The sequence below is a fragment of the Arachis ipaensis genome, chromosome B6 (assembly GCF_059453495.1).
Source record: "Arachis ipaensis isolate K30076 ecotype BB chromosome B6, ASM5945349v1, whole genome shotgun sequence".
Taxonomy (NCBI): Eukaryota; Viridiplantae; Streptophyta; class Magnoliopsida; order Fabales; family Fabaceae; genus Arachis; species Arachis ipaensis.
The window spans coordinates 42,369,126-42,375,052 of NC_142441.1; positions in this window are offsets into that span (position 1 = coordinate 42,369,126).

Genomic DNA, 5,927 nt, shown 5'->3' on the forward strand with positions numbered 1-5,927 from the left:
ATCAAAATGTAAAGTAACAAGGTCACAAATCTAGATCCAAGTGAATGAATCAAGAGAACACTAATTGAGAGTAGAAGAAGAATAGATCTACAACTTGTATCAAAGGAAAAGTGAATTAGCAATAGATCTCACCAAGAAATCAAAGGAGAATTGTAATGGAGAGAGTAAAATCCTAGAGAGAAGTTGGAGTTTCTCTCTCTAAAAGCCAAAATGTAACTAACTACCCAAAATATCTAGAATTATGTCTAATTGTCCCAATCTCCTTAATCCTTGGTCTTCTTATGCTCTTCCCGCTAGAATTCTGCCCCAAAACAGGGCCTGCCACTGCCTGAAATCGCTGGTCACGTTTTCTTCTTAAAAAATCACGTGCGGCCATCGGCGCGTACGCGCACAATATGCGTACGCGTCCCTGGGGCTTTTTGTGAGTGTGCGCACAGGCGCGCAGTGCGCGCGCGTGTCCAAGGATTTCTGGCCGAGCCATGTAAGCACGTCGGCTTCTCGTTTCGGCTCCATCTAGCCGGCTCTGAGGGTGCACATCCGCACATACGCGTACGGTACGTGTGTGCGCCCATGCCCAAATTCCAAAACTCTAATTTTTCCATACTCCTTCCATTCATGCATGCTTCCTTCATCCCTCTTAGCCATTTTTACCCTATAACTTCTAAAACCAACTTAACAAACAGATCACGGCATCGAATGGTAATAAAGGGGATTACAATATATTAATTTTAATGCAAAAGAAGCATGTTTTCATCCATGAGGCAAAATTAGGAAAGGAACACAAAATCATGCATTTTTATATGAATAAGTGTGGAAGATCATTGATAAAACCTTCAAAATCTATACATGATAAACTCTAAAAACGGGGTTTATCAACCTCCCCACACTTAAACTATAGCATGTCCTCATGCTAAAGGAATGCAAAAGATCAAGGGATCACAAGAGAATGAGACTCATGGGATGCAATCTACTTACATGAATGCAACTAGGGTATATGCTACTATCTACTTGGTCAAGAGCAATTCAATCTTCCTAGGACGTATATATATGCACATAGGGCAAGATGATGGACAATGTATGAACTCTACCAATTCTAGTCATCAAAGCGAAATATGCATAGCTTGCATGAAGAGCGCTCGCGAGAGCCGGGAACAAGGTATTGAGCTTCGAACCCCTCACCGGAAGTGTTTGCACTCTATTCGCTCGGTGTATAGGGTTAATCACTCAATCCTCCCCTACTTCAAGCTCTTCCAAAATTTGTTCTTCCTCTAACTAATCAACAATTGTTCTATGCATACATACACATATCATGAGGTCTTTCCTTAGGTTGTAATGGGGTTAGAGTTAAGGTAGGGTTATATATTTGGCTAAGTGGGCTAAAAATTGAATTCTCTGATTAACTTAAGCTCCCTTCCTAACCTATATAATATCCTATACAATTATGTACTAACCTAACTACCCGTTCCTCACTCTTTTACATACTCATGCATTTACTTTTGATCATTATACATATGCATTGATTTGTTTTTAAGCCTTACTTTGGGGCATTTTGTCCCCTTTTTATTGTTTTTCTTCTTTTTTCTTCTCTTTTTTTTCTATGCATATTTTTTTCTTTTCTTTTCTTTTCCATATATTTTTTTCTTTCTTTCAAAACTACATACAAGATCATCAATGCATAAGGTTTAACATTTGATTAATGCATGAGTATGTATCCACTTTCCGATATTTTTAACAAAATCAACAACATGCTCTTACTTCAACTAATGCGCCCCCCCCCCCCCGTTTTCCTACACTTGAATGACACACACACTCTAGTCTAAGTTATTCAAGGATTCAAATAGGGACATTCATGGTTTTCCACTTTTGGCTTGTAATGCGCTAAAATTAAGAATAAGTCGGTTAAGCGTAGGCTCAAAGTTGGTTGCAAAGGTTGTTATAAGGTAAGGTCATTTGGGTAAGTGGCTAAGTGAATTGATGGCCTCAATCATGTACATGCATTCATACATATAACAATGGACATATAGAGTCAAACAAATTAAGGATCACCATCATAGAGAGAGGCTAATGCACACAAGAAGGAAGGTAAGTGGCTAGAAGATGTAGCCATGCAGTTAGGCTAAAAACTCACTTGCTTATGTTCTTGGCTCAAAATCTATGTTCCAAATTATATTCTTCAAACAAGTTTAGCATAAAAAATTTTTAAAATTTTCAAAATTGGTAGGGTTGCCCTAAAATTTTAGCTTCCTAGGAAAGAAGTCATTACTCTAACCAAGTGGACTTATTAAGATATAACTATCATGCAAAGGATGTCAAAAAGTGAAGAACCTAATCATGCAATCTAACCTAATTAATAAAAGAGATTCAAAGTTTATTCGAGTGTTACCTATGGAGACCGGTCGGCCGATTGACCTCCCCACACTTAGAAGTTGGCACGGTCCTCCGTGCCTTGAGTGAGACACAGTGGTTGATCGGCTTTCGAGTGTCCATCATCTTCTCCATTATCGCTATCTTCATTGTCGGTGCCAGTGGATGTGGAAATTTCCGGTTCTTCCATAGGTGGTGCTAGGCAACTTAGAAGCTTCTTGACAAAGGTGTATCGATGTTGGTTTAGCCGCTCATAATGATCGAGCTTCTTGTGGAGGTCCTCTATGCGTTTCATGGATGATTTTGATGGTGCGATTGAAGTGGTGGGAATGCTCATGGGGATGGCTAAATTCGAATCCTCGGTGTCCACCGCAGGGTTGAGGTATCTCCCGGTTGGAACAACATTACCGTCCATCGGGATCATGGTCCTCCGATCTTTAGTCTCTCGGGGGACACCGGCTGTGGCAACTAAGTCGGTCACTAAAGCGGGGAAGGGTAGGTTTTCCTTAGCATGGATGCGGCCCATAGCTTGGCGAATGAGACGGGGAATATGCACCGGTCTCTCTATGAGAACACACCAAACCAACAAGGCTAACTCGGTAGTGATAGATGAGCCATGGGTGCTTGGAAGCACACAGTGGGCTAGAATTTGGGCCCATGCCTGAGCCTCCCTGATGAGAAAACGTGCGGTAATGCCCTTGGGTTGGGGTCTCATCCTTCGCATCGTGCCAACAAAATCTCTTGATATGCATCAACCCCTTCCACTAACGGTCCGTCTTAAGCACACTTTGAATGGCCTCCTCTATGATAGAAACTTGTCTTCGACGCACAAATACCAATGCAAGGGACAATGAGTGGTAATTGGTGTAAAATTCCACCACCCAGGACAAGTTTGCTTCGCGTGGCTTCCTTAATAGGAACTCCCATTGCCTCTGCTCGATACGGGGCATCACAAGCGGAATGACATGAGCCGGAGGGGCTAGAAGGGGCTCCGCATGATAGTTCCTTTCTTTGATCAAGGGATAGACAAGTTCGCAGTATCGGTTGGGGAACTTGTTTGGAACCCTTGCCGGGTTGTCCTTTTCCAAAACATCAATGTTAGCAATGCTCCTTGTCTTATTGAGGAGGGGCTTGGCTCTAGGCGCTTGGTGCGCTTTGCTAGTGGACTGGGGAGGTGCCTTTTTGGACGCCTTTCCTTTGTCTCTTTTGATAACCATCCTAGAAAAGAGGGAAAGGTGATGAGATTAAACTCAAAGAAGCACCAAGAAATAATAATCATGCAAGTAATAAAGCATAAGAGAACAAGTGACTTAGATACATGACAGCTGCAACATGTAACTAAGGCGACAATGAAAATCATGGCCAATCACTAGCATGTGATATAGGAGTGATATAGGCATGCAAGCAAGACGCATGAGGAGCACACACTATCGACGTCAATGACAAGAGATAAGAGTTAAGGGATGAGCATGTAAAAATGAAGCAAGAAAAGTAGTAAGCTCAATGCACATATGAACAAGCAAGTGAATGAGAAAGAACACTAAATGGAGAATACTAAGTCAAATTTAACTCAAAAGGTCATGTATTCCTTTCATCAAACACTTGGTGTGCATCCCTTTTTGTGATAAAATTAGAGTAAAGGGGACAATGTAACATCCCACAAAGCATCATCAATCATCATAGCATACCACACATTTTGCTAAGCAAAGAGTAATGCAACTCATCAAAGCAAGAGTAATCCCCACTTTTAACACCCATAAGAAAATAAAAAAAAAAGAAAATCCAACAAACAAGCAAAACATGAATGAAAACTAACTAAGAGGAAGAGTAAGGGAATGCAACTAATTCAAGAAAGAAAGAAAAGAGAGAGCTAAGCAAGAAAAAGGAAGAGTGAGGAATACCTTGAGAAGAAGAAGAGAAATGGGGTATGTAAGTGAGAGAGGAGGTAATGAGGAGTATGGGAGAGGAGAGTAGAAAGAGAGGTATGGGACCGCCGGTGGAGGTCGGTGGAGAGGTGGTAGAAGTGGTGGGAAGGGGTAGAAGTGAAGAAGAAGGATGAAGGTGAGAGGAGGGAAGAAAATTGAAAAAGAGGCACGCTATTATGTAGTTGGGTCGTGAGACTAGCGCGCGCGAGCCATGCACGCGTGCGCGTGCATGGGCAAAACGCAGCATGGACGCAGACGCGTCTAGTGTGCATACGCACGCAAGGGGTGATATGCAAGGGTGCGCGCGAGCGCCAGGTGCGCTTGCGCGTGCGTCTGGGTTGTGCCCTCAGCATAATGCGGGCAAAACTTTGGCTCAACTCTCGGGAAAAAGTACTAGAAATTGTGTTTTCACGATCCACGCAGACGCGCATGGTGTGCTTACGCGTCGATGTGCATATCGTCTGAGGTACGCGTGCGCGCCAGGTGCGCGTACGCGTGAGTTGAGTCAGGCTATAGGCATAATATTAGGACAACATTGGCACAACTCTCGGGAAAATAGCCCAGGATTGCAAGTGGCACCATCGGCGCGATTAAGGTCATGGGTGCGTACGCACCAAGTGCGCGCACGCGTGAGCAGCGTTGTGCCTGGGGCTCAGCGTTGGCCCAACATTGGCACAACTCTCTGGAAAATGATCCAGGAGCTGCGAGTGCCCTATGGACACGTACGCGTATAGTGCGCATACGCGCCCCTCCCCCTCCCCTTTTTTTTCTAGAGACATGAAGAATGCATAATTATCATGAATTTAATGGCCAAACAAGCCAAAGGGGTCAAGAACACCCAAAATTCAATGCAATACCTAAAGATGGGGGTGTTTTTCTACCACATAATCAATCCATCTATGAAAAATCAATGCAAATTTTCATGAACAATTTATCTAAGGTAGTCACAATCAAATCCAACCAAACAAAACTATAGCTAAGCAATCACAAAACAATGAAGAGTTCAAGAACTATATACAAAAGGGGCAAAAAGATAGATCTCACCATGGTGGGGTGTCTCCCACCTAGCACTTTTGTTTAATGTCCTTAAGTTGGACTTTTACTAGCTCATTGCTCTTTGCCAAGAAGTGCATGTTCCAAAAGAAATACCTCAATCTCCTTGTTGCTCTTCGTTTGCTCACCGTGATACAACTTGAGACGGTGCCCATTGACCTTGAAGATATCCGGACTTGAGGGATGGCGCAAATGGTAGACTCTATAGGGTTCCGCTTTCTCCACTCGATATGGGCCTTCCCATTTTGATCTTAGTTTTCCGGGCAACAATCTCAACCTTGAATTATAAAGGAGGACTAGATTACCGGCTCTAAATTCTCTTCTTCTTATGTTATTGTCGTGCACGGCTTTCATTTTCTCCTTGTAAAGTCTCGAGTTCTCATAGGCTTCCAACCTCAAACACTCTAATTCCACTAGTTAAAGCTTTCTCTCAACCCCGGCCCCACCCAAACTTCGATTGCACTCCTTGACGGCCCAATATGATCTATGCTCTACCTCCACCGGTAAGTGGCAAGCTTTGCCATACACCAACCGAAAGGAGCTCATGCCAATCGGTGTCTTGTATGCCGTTCGGTATGCCCATAG